This window comes from Pocillopora damicornis, chromosome 10 (assembly GCF_964200805.1).
Source record: "Pocillopora damicornis chromosome 10, jaPocDami1.2, whole genome shotgun sequence".
Lineage (NCBI taxonomy): Eukaryota > Metazoa > Cnidaria > Anthozoa > Scleractinia > Pocilloporidae > Pocillopora > Pocillopora damicornis.
Window position 1 is genome coordinate 22,484,149 of NC_142679.1, and position 14,905 is coordinate 22,499,053.

General features: G+C 38.2%; 1 long non-coding RNA gene across 2 annotated transcripts; it reads left to right on the plus strand.

Annotated features, from left to right (window-relative positions):
- The first annotated feature begins 9,907 nt into the window (after positions 1-9,907).
- Positions 9,908-13,425, plus strand: LOC149039425 (uncharacterized). Of its 2 annotated transcripts, XR_016180614.1 has the most exons (3): positions 9,908-10,210; positions 10,308-10,459; positions 10,772-13,425. It is a non-coding gene; the product is annotated as an uncharacterized LOC149039425 (long non-coding RNA). The 2 variants fall into 2 exon arrangements; XR_016180613.1 differs by having other exon boundaries at positions 9,916-10,210; positions 10,308-13,425.
- Positions 13,426-14,905: the final 1,480 nt, after the last annotated feature.

Consider the following 14,905-nt stretch of genomic DNA (forward strand, 5'->3'; position numbering starts at 1 on the left):
ACGACCGCGAACTTAAGGACCTTGTGTTTCTTTACAAATGTCTGAATAACTACACGGATCTAAACATCCTTAACTTTGTTTCTTTTATTTCCCACGGCCGCACCAGACGAAGTAATTCCTTCAATCTCACAACACCTTCATGTAAAACAAGTACCTTTCAGGCCTCCTATTTCAACCGAACTGTTAATCTCTAGAACTACGTCTGTACCTTATCACCCCCGTCCAAGTTTTCTAACCCGACCGCCTTTCAAACTTTTGTAGCAAAACACATGTTCTCTCTTGTCCGTTCAGTTTTTGATGTTAATAGTCCGTGCACGTGGTCAATTGTTAGGTCGTGTCCCTGTCATTGATTTTTAGTTATCTAGCACTTTTTCACTGTAAGTTTTTACATTTTCATTTTTTTTTTTTCGTTTTTATTAAGGGTAGTGCCCCGCACTGACCCTTTTGGCGTATGTCTATCCATTTTTTTTGTCTCTTTCCTTGTATATGTATTCATTTTGAGCTTGTAGACGTACCCAATAAAACTGTTAAATAAATAAATAAATAAATAATTACCATCATTACGTGATAAACACGAATTACTCTACATATCAACACGGGTTGATTGTAGACTTCGGCATCGATTGATCGATCGATCATAATAGGTGATCACATCAAAAAGTTAAAAATTGCCGTGATCATTCAGAAAAATATTTAAAATCACTCGACTGGTATTATACGCAAGGCAGAAAACAGAGCAATGATTCAGGATTAACACTGCTCTAAAGTTTAAATTAAAGTTCCTAGTACTACATAGCAACTTTCTAACTTGATAGATTTTTTTCTCCAGGTAATTGCCGCAATTTAAAGTTTACCAGTTTTCATAAACTTGGCTTCCGGTTGAAGAATCACACGGTTCGAACTATTGACATTGTCAACGAGGATCTCTGCATGTTTCAATGCTACCTGGAACCTAACTGCGTCAGTTATAACTTCTGTGAGATAAAACATTCGTCTGGAAAACATAAGTGTGATCTGAATAACGCAACTATTGAACACGATGAAGACCTGGTGGAATACAAAAGTTGTATTTACCGCGGAGCAGAGGTGAGTATGAATTCTATGAGCTAAAAGTAATATTAGTAAAAGTAAATGGTTTGAACCCAGGAGTATCAGTAGTTTGTGTAGTGTGATCGTCCGGGTGAGTGTAGTTCTGAAAAGAACTGTTGTTGGTGACTGACGTTTCGACTATCTGTGCGATAGTCATCTTCAGAGTCAAGTAAGGAATAGTTGTCAGTCGATGATGTTATAAAGTCTGGTCTGTTGAACGTGATTGGTCTGTTTAGCCGTGATGTGATTGGCTGGAAGACTCATGTAGAGTTTGTTAACAGTCATTGGTCGGTTTCGATCCGTCTGTTGTTTGTCGGTCTGTTTGTCGGTTTGTTCACGTCGTTAATGAGTCGTTTGTAAGGTGCTGGTAATTGTTGACATCTGTTGAGAGGCGTCTGTTCTAAGTTAGTGAACCAGCTTTCCAGAGTCAGTCGTTGAAAGTAGTTTGTACTGTAGGTTAAGCATTTAGCAGAGTCCCAGTCGATTCTGTGATTAGTTTGTCGGTGATGTTCAGAAATGTGATTGTTTACATCGCCATTTCTAGTAGATCGTTTGTGTTCAGTTAGTCGCGTGTTAAGGTTTCTACCAGTCTCACCAATGTAGGAGGCCTGGCAGTCGGAGCATTCGATCTTATAAATCGCTCCCTGTCTGTTGTTGGGTTCGTCTTTGTCTTTAACGTTGGTCAGCAAATGTCGTAAAGTAGTTATAGGCCTGTGAGCTACGCGAATGTTGTAAGGTTGTAGGATCCGCGCGATAGCCTCAGAAGTGCCTTTGATGTAGGGTATAGTAGCTGTAGTCGTGATAGATGTGGAGTCCCTGTTAGTTTCTGTAGTGTCGGTTACCCTGTGAGTGTTTCGTCTAATGAAGTCAGTGTTGTAGTTGTTTTTGTCAAAAACACGGTCAAGGTACTTGTTTTCGTCAGATAAACTGTCCGGTGTGTTGCAAACAAGTTGCGCTCGTCTTGTCAATGTCTTGATAGTCGTAGCTTTGTGGGAAGTCGGGTTGTAGGATGATTCGTCAAGAAGTCTGTCGGTATGCGTCGGTTTTCTGTATATTGTTGTTCGTAGTTCGTTGTTGTTTCGGCCTACCAAACAGTCGAGAAAAGGAAGCTTGCCGTCTTCTTCGATCTCCCTGGTAAACTGAATGTCGGTGTTTTGTTCGTTAAGGTGATTGTGAAAAGCGTCAATTTCGTCTTTGTGTACGGCGGTAAATGTGTCGTCTACGTAGCGTAACCAAAGCGGTATGGTTTGTCGGCAAGTTGCAAGGGCGCGTTCCTCGATGTTTTGCATCACAATTTCTGCGACAACAACGGAGACCGGCGACCCCATAGCTGTTCCGTGCAACTGCTTGTAGTGTTTCCCGTTGTACTGAAAGTAAGTCGATGTAAGGCAGAGGTTAAGTAGGTCCATAAACTGATATAAACTGATAAACTAATCACAGAATCGACTGGGACTCTGCTAAATGCTTAACCTACAGTACAAACTACTTTCAACGACTGACTCTGGAAAGCTGGTTCACTAACTTAGAACAGACGCCTCTCAACAGATGTCAACAATTACCAGCACCTTACAAACGACTCATTAACGACGTGAACAAACCGACAAACAGACCGACAAACAACAGACGGATCGAAACCGACCAATGACTGTTAACAAACTCTACATGAGTCTTCCAGCCAATCACATCACGGCTAAACAGACCAATCACGTTCAACAGACCAGACTTTATAACATCATCGACTGACAACTATTCCTTACTTGACTCTGAAGATGACTATCGCACAGATAGTCGAAACGTCAGTCACCAACAACAGTTCTTTTCAGAATTACACTCACCCGGACGATCACACTACACAAACCCCAAAAGTAATATTCCTTGTCCGAGAAAGCTTTGATACCGCACCAGGGGATACCCCAGCCTCTCTGTTAAGAACAAGTCTCTGTAAGAATCAAACAACTTAGGAAATGAAAATTTTCCACTCCCTACAAATTTTTCATGCAGTTAGGCACTCGGGGGGATGCACAAAGATGCCCTTTTTAAAGGTCGCAGCACTCTTGTTGCCATGGTAACAACGGCTGCTTGTTCGAGGCCTGGGACCCTCATTTTCATACAAAAACGTCGCAAAAAAGAATGAAATGTTTATTTCTCTATCTCAAGCTAAATACAACATTATAAATTGCCACTTCTACCATACATAGTGACATCATTCGTTTTCACTTTGATTTATTCAATTTTCCCTGAGAGTGAATGTGAACACACCAATAGATTATTCATCTCGGTACAGTTTCGGTCATTTTTGTGGTCGGGTAAAACAGGGAAAACGTTTATCTGAATTTCTCCAAAAGTACACCAATTCTGGAACTGAAACTACCCACCTAGCTGGTTATAATATTTCAGTTTTTAAATATGTGAAAATCTCTGCGGGCCTGCCTCTACTTTTTATAGGGGTAATTCGCGAAAAAAGCTCAAAATCAGATATTGCATAATTTGGCGATGTTTACATCTAATGTTCTCAACAACAAATGTTTCAGACAAATTAAAAGTGCGAGGCCTTGAAAGAATGTTATCTTATGAGCAATATCCCGAAGATAAATCTCGCCTCTGGCTGTCATCTTTTAAAAAAAATTGATCAACCTTCATGGAGGACTACTCGACGTAACTACAAACATATACCTTAAATCGTGTCCAGATTCCGAGTGCTGCACCTTCTTTCATGGGAATTTGAGCAACCCGAAATCCTCTGAAGATACACTGATATACTTGTATGTCATTTGAAACGTGTTGAAGTCGGCTGATCTACACGAAAGTATCCTCACACCGGTCATTTGTCATAAAAAAGTACGTTATCACGATGGCGTGACGCTGTATTTCTCCATGAAGTTTCCATCGGTCGCTCCAAAGAAGACAGGAAATGGTTATTTTTCATATGTGTCAGCAGATTTCCGCTTTCTGAATTAAAAACAACCAAAAAAAAAAAAGAGGAAAGCCTTGATTGAACGCTCGTAAACACTGAGAATCTAAGAGTTTAAATCGTAATTTGTCAGCGGCATGTAAAACCCAGTTGCAACAATAGCAATTTGAATTCGGGCAGTTATCATTTCCTTGTGACAGGAACTAAGATATTTCAAATCATCTGGAAACTGTCAGAAAACTGTTAGAAAATTTGCATAAGATATGACAAGGAGAGACTTATCACCGCCGCAGTGCTATCGAGTCAATCAATGTTTCCTTCCATGTCTTGATAAAGAAAATATCATAACAAATTTCGAAATAAAAGATTAATTCCACCTTTCAAACAACTTATTATCCACACGCAAATCGCAACTTGTCACTTGAACGAAACTCCTCATAGTTAATATGTAATCTGGATTGCTTCATGTCCTTCAGGAAAAAGAACAGCGATTCCATCACCAATATTTTCCATACTTTTCTCCCGGATATCTTTTACAAGCTTAAAGAAAGATGAATATAACGCAATCTCCCAGTGATTTACACGAGAGGAAGTCAAAGGTCTCTTTAATTTTCCCCTGAGGTGGCCGACTCACCAGGAAGAAAAAGGAGATCGTTCAGTCCGATAACGTTAGTCTGTGGAGATTATCAAGCTAATAACAGAGAAGATTGTGCCCTTTGGTTCATCAGTGACAGCATTAAATATTGAAAATTTTCATTTTTCCAAGATGTTTGAATCTTACAGAGACTTGCTCTTAAATATCCCGCTTGCAACGGGAACAAATGAACACATGCGAGGGAACTGTCACGCCTGCAAAATCATTTTAAGTTTCTCTCTTCCTTTCCTTCCTAAGAATGCTTGTAAGCAGAATCCCTGCAAGAATAATGCAACATGCCAAGCTGGCTTTACAGACAGAGACCATCAGTGTTTGTGTGTTGATGGATCTGGATTTAAAGGCCATAACTGTGATGAGGGTAAGGAGTCTTATATTTTTATTGAGGCAGAAACATAATGTATAAGTGATAAGCTCCGCAGGCCCCTCCCTCAAATTGAAGTTCTTTTAGGTGATTGGGCAGACTTATTTGAAAGGGGTGAGTACCAAACAATCGCGAACACCTCAATAGTTTGATAGTCACAGAACATCACAGGTGAAAGCCTTTGCCTTTCATGGCTTGCTAGAAGAATAATCCAGAATGGCACAAGTTATTCATAATTCAAAGGAGGACTTAGATATGAACAATTATATTGCTTCTCATGGTTCATCTTGGAAAGGGATTCATCACTCATCTGTGTTTTTTACCTCATTCAGTTTCAATTTTTTTAACCCAGTTTCTTACCCACCATCTACGGGAAGTAACTGTAATCTCTCAGTTTCTTTTCTTACGAAGCGAATGTCAAAAAAACTGAGCACAAAGTTTACTCAAAGATCAGACGTGATCCCATATCTAGATAAAAACATAAAATAATGAAAATCTTTAAGGAAACCAACTTAGATAAAGTCCTTCGTCTTCTCTTTCCTTTTATAGACATAGACGAGTGCTTGTCTGGTAAACATGGCTGTGAGGGTAATACGACATGCAATAACACCATTGGATCGTACTGCTGCAGGTGCAAGAAAGGATATCAGGGAAATAAGACAAACTGTACTGGTAAATATTCTTATCTGACAACAGGAAACGCTCGCGTGAAGACGAAAATTCGTGCGGCCACAGCAAGTCGAAATAACCTTCATGCCCTAATGGTATTCATTTTGTTGTCTCAGACATAGATGAGTGTTTGAACGGAACACACGGTTGTGATGTAAATGCTGAGTGTAACAATACCCTGGGGTCTTACAAGTGCACGTGTAAAGAAGGATTTCAAGGAAATGGAACTAAATGCACTGGCAACTAGTTCTGACATATTCATAACCCATTTGTTACCTTCAGTTTTTCAGATTAGTTAGAAAAACGGTCTCATTTACATTATTTATTTTCCTTTTCGTGTTCTAGATCTAGATGAGTGTATGATCAGAACACATGACTGTGATGTAAATACTAAATGTAACAATACCCTAAGATCTCACAATTGCACGTTTAAAGATGGAATTCAAGGAAATGGAACTGACTGCACACGTAATCAGTTGCAACATACCATACTCTCTATTTTGTCGATGATACCTGTCATGTGACAAAAAGGAATGACCAGAAAACAAAACTGGTTTTTCTTCATTTAGATACCAACGAATGCACTGAAGGAAAACACGACTGTGATGTAAATGCTGAGTGTAACAATACCTTGGGATCTCACAAATACACTTGTAAAGATGGATACGAGGAAAATGGAACCAACTGCACAGGTCAGTAACAAGCCAAGGTACCAAACAATGTTTTCACAATTAAAAAAAAAGTTAACTGTCAAACCAATTGATGTAAACTTGGCTGATTCAGACAAGAAACGCAGTATTGTCAGCGTGTAAGTTATTGGTTGAACAGACGCCGGCACGAGACTAGCAAAATTGCAGGGTGCTCTACAAGTGAACATTATTCCAAAACTTTTGGCGTATTGATAGTGCTGTTTGTTTCCTCCTTTATTTAGAGAAATTATGGTCTGTTATCATTTGCGAGGGAGGAAATAGGACCATAAGTTGTGATAATGACCAAAGAACTATCGAAGTCGTGAATGCAAATTATGGTAGACTGGACTCAAACACTTGCAATCATTCCGCAGTTAGCGATACAAACTGCAAAGCTGCGAACTCCCTTTTCATCGTGCGGTTGAAGTGCACCGAAGAAGCTAGTTGCGAGTTGTATGCAGATGTTTCAGTTTTTGGTCATGATCCATGCCAAGGCACATATAAATACTTGGAAGTCAAATACAAGTGTGTGAATTTAGGTTAGTACTTATAGCTATTGTTGTATGCTGTGAACTGGGAGGAGAAACGGCCTTTTGCTACCATTTGGGACGCATTTATTTCAGAAACTTAGGCGCTAGATCACCCGTCCATTTTCAGTTGGGGGCGTATAGAGAGAAAAAAATAGCAATTGCTAATATGGTCAGTATTCAAGTATCAAATCTTTTCACGAATTAATACCTTCACACTTTAACCAAAGACATGGCGGATAAGCATTCATTTGGTTCCGGAGTTTCAGTTCATTTTCTCTCGAGTGGCGCCCTCAAAAGCAAAGGAAAACTCGACAAGGTGGTCTGGGATAGATTTTATGCACTAAGGAAGAAGTTGTGAACTGCCGTCTGGTCGGTGAATCCTGGGTGGATCATGTGTACACCAAAGGAGTGCAAACTGACAATTTTCAAGCCATATGCAGAAAAATTCAATATTAGCGTGCCAGACCGTTTTCCTGCATAAATGGTGAGATCAAAAAGGTTCAATTCAATAATTCTGGATCGCACCTTCGTGTACGTTGCCGATGAGCACTGCTGCCGAACTAGAAGCAAATGAAAATGTAGAGGTGCCCTCTGTCTTAACTCCTCGTTAATCATTCAGTAGCACAAGTGTATACATTGACTCAGTGTATACATTGAAGAGAGAATGTCCACTAAAACCGAGCGAAAATGGAAATTAGTGGTACATCTCGAAAAATCAAAATTCTTCATATTTTCTCTGACTGTACCCTATGGTGGCATGAGAAAAGTGATAGGATTTTTTTCCAGAAATATCTTTTTAAACCTTCATAAAATAAAAAAAGCCGTCACGAGCCAAAATGTCCTGAAAGGCATCCGAAAAATACGTGATTGGTACCTTCCCATAGAATTCGCCTTTTTTAATTCGCATCATAGAAAGAACCGTTTCCTGCTTTGCAAGTAACTTGACTTCAATCTTACGCCAGTGAATAAAATTTAGAGGTCATGGTAAGCCGATGAAATTAACTAAAATTCACCTTCGAATAATTTGTAATTTAGCGTGTTTTTTTAAGAGACATTTTTTGTACCCGGTAAAACATCGGAGAACTTGAAATTGACATTCTTAAGAGAATAAATGCTGGTCTAAAATAGGGTGTAAAAATTAATTTCGGGCTTTTTACCAGCGCCGGGTAGGAAGCCTCTCAAAATTAGCGGTTATCACAACAAAAGTGTGTCAACCAGAAGTCAATAAATAAAGGATTTGTAAAATTTTAACATTCTAATTAATCCGTTTGGTCGTCAGTAATCTACAACGCTGAAGAACTGCATTTTTAGATCCTCTGAACAAGATATTGACCAAATATTTATTTCCGTGAGTATTTTATCGTTGGACATTTCAAAATTAGTGTCGCCCTGATCCGGATCAACTTACACGGTTTTTTTTCAATTTTCCCAGCTTATTTTTTCATGATCTTTTAGAAGCAAAACAAAATACCAAGAAGCTACACGAATAGACGACACCTAAATTCCCATCATGTAGATATACTACAGCAGTCAGCAAGTAAGTCTAATGGAACTTTTTCATGCTTTGAGCATGAAAAACTGAGACAGCGACACACGTTTTCCAAAAGGTGAACATTGCGACCTCTTATACTCGTGTATTTTTTCTTCTTCTTTTTCAAGGAAGCAACGTTGAATAATCGATCCAATCTATACAAAAGCGTATAGAAAAAAGTGTGATTATGCGATTGTTAGACCCTGAGGTTTTAACTGCATGAGGAATGAGAAGCAGCTAAAAAAGTAAACAGAACATTAAATTACAAAATCGGAATCGGGTGAGAATTGGGTTACCACCATTTTATCCATCTTAGGGGCACATTTAATTGACACACTTCATTATAATCAGTCGTCGTCTTTAACAATCCTAGAGCGTATACAGGACGGCGACAAAGATTTTTTCCCCATGCTCCCGACGAACTTTACGGCATGACTAAATGAAAGTTCTGTTGGAACATTTCAATAACATTGACTTAGCCACTCATTCCTCAACGCTGACATGCGCATTCCTCGCAAAGTGACTGCAGTTTTTTCGATGAATGCTTCTTGCGACTAACTGTTAAAAAGGATTAATTTCCAAGTATACAAATATTTTGTTGAAGACATACGTTCATTGTTACCAGTTGTTCACAGTTAATTGACGTGATTTTCCCAATTTTTAAAGCCACGGTGCTCATTACTCATTGAAAGCTCGGAAATTAATTGTATACCTGCTTTTACAACAACATTTCCTTTTCCAAGGATTCAAAATTTCAAGCGATTCAGAGCTTTACCGGGCAAAGAAAATGTCGCTTGAAAAAGTGCACGAAATAGAGAATTTTCAGTACGCGAATTTTTAGCGATCGTTGAAAGTTTCCCGTGGCGTAACAATTAAAATCTACAGGTCTTTAAATTGACTAAAAAACTTGGTTAACCTTCAAAGAGACATTTCTATGCTTAAAACAGAGTTTAATGCCATGCAACTTAGATCAGAGCAGATTGTTTGGGAGGGGATGAGATATGTTTATTTCAGCTGTTTTCATGACACGTGGGGTGTTCTAAGTTTTAATTTTTTTTGGTTTTAAAAGGTATATTTAAACAAATTAAACTCACCACGTTCGTTGGCCTACCAATGGGTATCTTTAAAAAATTATCAAGGAAATTGGTTATCTATCATGTGCCATCTCCTGCTCGGTGTTAGTGGGCATTCGCTCTTAAATGGTGAATTAGATACTGCAGCGGCTTACCAACACTGTAAAATGAAAAGAGCCAAATTGACCCCAAAAGCCAAATTGGCCCCAATTTCTCGAGGGCCAGTTTGGCCCATCAAGGTTCGTTTTGGACTATTTGAGCCAAAACGGGCGTGACAAGTACCATTTCGACCCCTCCAAAATCTGAATTGGCCCCTATGAATTCTACTTTGGAACTTTTTCTCAATTTGGCCCTTCCAAGAGCCAAGTATGATTGACCAATTTGGCCCCAACGAGGTGCAATTTTTGAAAAAAAAAGAAAATATGAAAATAATTTTCGTTTTTCGACCATATTTCGTTCCCTATACTATTCCTTATAAAGTGTTCAAATTTTCAACGGTTCCTCTCGTAACTGAACACCGAGTCACACAACGAATTAATCGTTGGCTTTTTCTCGAGACGTGAGCGTGAGCTGGCTGTGATGGCATTAGTCGAACCTAGACCACGTGCGTCGGAAACAATAATGAATTATAGCAGCGAATTCGTCACTGAAGAGGCTGTTTCTTGGCTACAGTCGCATGGAATGAGACTTAAGAAAGGAAAGGTAGGCAAAAGAAATTTCTTAACAACGTATTTTACTGCAACTTTACATTCACAAACTTGACCGCTCCATTGATCTTTGTTCGTATCTTATCTTGCAGAAAAAGACGGTTGCGGTGGCCAAGATCTCCTTGCGATCGCCCAAGATGCAGACGTACCAAGGCACTACATCCCTATTATAAAAGAGCGTCTAAAGCTCAAGAAATTGATTGCAATGAACGCTGAACCTAGAGATGACACGAGTTCTTCGTCGGTACGATAATTAATTTTCCCACCAGAGAATTTGACGCATGAATGGTTCGCCTCTTCTCCCGAGTCTTGTTGAGTCTCAGCGGTTTCGCAACTAAAGTCACGTGATCAAATTTTGGCGCCGAGAGATAGAGACGGTTACAGTTCGAATACTGCATTTGCACAAGATGGATTTAACTTATTTCAAGATTCTCTGATTTTAGGATCTCTCACTCTGAATTCTTAATCTTTTTCTTGAAAAGATGAACTGATATTTTTATGTCTATGTCTTTGTTTGCATCCACTTAAGCTGATTTTTTGGCTATCACTCTTTCAGCGTGCAGAATCAAGTCCTTCGAGTAAGACGGTTCAAACGTCGGTTGCTGATTCAGAAAACATCAGCGATTATGAAAATTTAGAGGTGACATTGGCACCGAAAGAAATGGGTAAATCAATATTATAAATCGCTCAAGGATCTCTGTTTTATGGACGAGGCGACAGAACTGAGCACTGTCTAAGTAAGTTCTTGTATATTAAACTTAGCAGGATGGTGAAGAGTACATTATCGACTACTTTCTTTCGATTATATCCTAAAGGAAAACACACAAGGTGCCAGTTGGTCAGTTAAAGATGACAAATCTCGGGGATTGCACCTACAAAAATGGCGAGATTTGCTTTATTTTTATTGAAATATATTAGATATGTATTTACTTGCACCATACATAAAACACAGTAAACCCAATTTTTAAATCTGGTAAATTAAAAAATTAGTGAATTGATAGGATGTTATCAGACAGTTTAATTTTTTTGAAAACAAATATTTACCTACGGGTTCCTCCTGAATGGCTTTCGAAATTCCAACTACCATCGAGGGTAAGAAACTTTTCTTTGTTTTGTTTTTTAAGTCTACAAGCAATCCTTATTTATTCATGAATACTGAACTAAAACTGAAGTGCATAGATGTATGATTTCTTTTCTTGATAAGTACATATACAGTTTGGTGAAAATACATCATTGATGATCACCATTATTGTGTTTTTACTTCTTATGCACAGTTTGCTTACAAATATTTTGCAACTTTGTAGTTGCAAAAATTTACTGTTCTCCGACAACAAATTAATTTGCTCATTTGTTTGTTTTTTTGTACAGTTCTCTGCCTCAGTAGAGTTGGATACCCAGAAGGGATATCTCATCAGCAGTACTCTGAGCAACAGTGGATTGCAAAAAAAAATTATTGTAGAGTATCCTTGTATGGTTAGCAGGATACTAGACTAAGTTGACTTGGAAACTGAATGGATTGGTATGGTCTAAAAATCTATTGCTTCACCTCTTCTGCTTGCAGTGAAGAGAGACAATTTTGTGGTGCTGAATCTCTTGCCTTAAAATAAAAAGTTGCAAAATAATCACTCTCACCTTTTAAGTTCATGACCTTTGTTCTTGTGTGTTTGTCATCACATGCATTTAATGAAGTTGTGACCATTTTGGAGGTACAAGTCCAAAAAACTGCTACTTTGGTACTAAGATGAACAGCTAAAATTTCTGAGCCCATTTGCCAATGAAGTCCAGATACAAAGGTTCAAGTACTTTGGGGTTGTATTAATTTTGCCTTTTTGTTTAGTTTTTTTGATTTTGCAATTTTTTAAAATATTCCTGTTGTCAAACCATTAGATAAATATTGGACATAGAATAGCTGATTTTTTTCAGATATTTTGGGAGTCATACATTAGTTTTTCAAGTCTTGAATGGGAGACAAATTACACACATTGAGCTAAACTTCCACTTCCATTTCTGGTGTTTTAGCTTATAGTTTTAGAAAAACAATATGTATATATAAATATATGTAAATGTGGGGGTAGAGTCTACCTTGGCATAAAGTGCTCAATGCTGTGGTAGTAGAGCTAAGTATACATAAGTTAAAGAATTAAAGAGGACACATCAATTCTCTGTGACTCAAAATTTCGCACCTAAGCGCTTGTCAGACAGAACTTTTCTGTCTGACAAGCACTTAGGCACAAAACTCAGTCACAGAGAATTGATGCATCCTCTTTAATTCTTTAACTTAAGTGTGTATATATATATATATATTCTTTTTTTCTGGCTACAGGCACTTTTTGCACTTTGGCTTGATTTTAATGTGGTTGTAAAACTTGTTTTTATTGCATAGAGTAGCTGATGTTGATTCAGCAATCAGAGATTATGTCCAGCACAAATTTTAATTGTTGGAGATCTTCAGTACATCAATCACCTGAATATAGTAACAGAGGGAAGTGTGATTTGTCACTTCTCATAAGAAAAGATTCTTGATGCTCTCATTGGGTTACTTGGCTTATTTATATTTTCTTACAATCGGTCAAAGGCAATTTTGACTTTTTTTTAGAGCAAGCATTGCTTGAAATTGGGCACAGGCAGACTCTTGTCACTGTTTCCTCTATTTTCAATGACTTGGCAAATGCCTGCGGTAGTACTTGCTGATAGTTTATATTTTGATAATATCTAGAGTAGTAATATGAGTGCATGTATTCTCACATCCACTGGAAGAATACTCTTTGCTGCTCTAAGGCTCTTTGTTTTTCATATGCACAAATCAAACAAGGTCTATATTCTTGTGCAGGAACTGGACCATTTGTTGCCTCTGTCTTATTTTGATAATTTTCTGTACTTTAAATCAGTCTTAATTATAAGCTGCTTTACATTACCACATTTGCTAAGTCATTGAAAAGGGAAGCTTTACTCACAAGTGTCTCTTGGGTGTAATTTCTTGCAATGCTTGCACTGTTAAGAAGTATACTGATTTAGGGAAGAGATCTATTTTAGAAAATGGTTGAATTAATGTTAAATATGTATGTATGTTATATTCTTTCACATGATGTTTCAAAGTTTGTCTGTTTTATACCACAATTAAGATTCTTAATAACTGTAAAATCAGGTAGCATAAAAGGTTTTTACAGAAACAATATCTAGAAGCTAATAAATGAGTGTTTGAAAGATAAAGTATGTGGTGTATTTTCATTATTTGAATGTAAGGGGGAAAATCAGCATGGAGAGGAAAGAGCCCTCTACTTCTGAAGTGGCCCACAATGGAGCTGAATTGGCTCTTTTTAAAGGGGCCATTTGTGAGAGGGCTGAAATTTCGGGGGCTGTTTTGGCCCCTATAAATTTCAAAGTGGCCCCTGTATTTTTCAAATTCACCCTTCACATGGTCCAATTTGGCCCCTACAACGGGGTCAATTCAGCCCCAAAATTGGTGCCAAAAACAGCCCCATTTCAATGGGGCTGAATTGACCCTAAGCAAGTGCCAAACTGGACTCACTCGTTTTGGCCCCATTTTTGGGGCCAAATCAGCTCTTTTAATTTTACAGTGAATATAACGGAAAAACCACGCATTAAATCATTTACCTTCATCAGACAAACCAAAAGAAGAAAAAATCTAGGGAGACCCAACTCCGTAAGAGGACAATTGGCTTGTCATAGACGCCCCGATAGGCCAGTTTAAAAGGGTATTCGCGACCCTTTAAAGAGCGCCAAAGACCAAGAGAAATTTTCTCTTTCGCCTCAAAATACAAAACACCAAGAGACGGAGAATTAGAGCTCAATGCAGTTAAAGAGTTAAAATTTTGCAAGCAAAAATTTCAAAAACCACTAAATTTGACATCTCGTATCTGAGATTTATGTAATACATTCTTTTTTTAATATAAATACTTGTCTGGAAGTAGCTTTAAATCCTGAAGAAAAGACGCTCCTTTGTCTGGAGATCCTCAGGTTTTCTTAACGCTCTCGCACCTCTTTTTACTACTGTATTCATCTTCTTATCCGCCACATGTGAAATCTCTGATCATTAATTCCCAAGACTAAAAGAAAAGATTAAAAGATAGACGGGATAATCACAATTCCGCTTTTATTACAGGAAGAATTCGTAATTAAATATTTCACAAGATACCTGAGAGAGTTTGTCCATAAATGGCAGAAGAAAATCATACTAAGAATAGTGACCGTGTCACTCGGTTTGACGAAAACTTTGAAACTTTATTTAATAGCATCAAGTCGCTACGAGTCAATTGGTTGCTTCAAAGACGATACAACCAGTCCTGCCATAGAAACATTGGAAGGAAAAGATGATATCTTGGATGGTAACTACTCAACAAGGAATGATTCCATCGACAAATGTTTTCGTGCCGCCGAGAGGCAAAGATTTCACATCTTTGCGGTTCAGGATGGTGGACGATGCCAAGCTAGTGCTTCGGCCATAAGGACTTTCCACAAGTATAACCAACCCTCGCAAAAATGTCCGTCTGGCGGTAAAGGGGGAAAGCAAATCAATCATGTCTATTACATTAAGGGTAAGAGTGTTATAAACATTTTATACCAAGTTATCCATGCTACAACCGCAGTGCCTCGCAAGGCTGGAATTATGGATCCCCGTGATTTGGATTTAGTTGCCCTAAAAAGTTTTGCAAATATTTCCGTATAACCT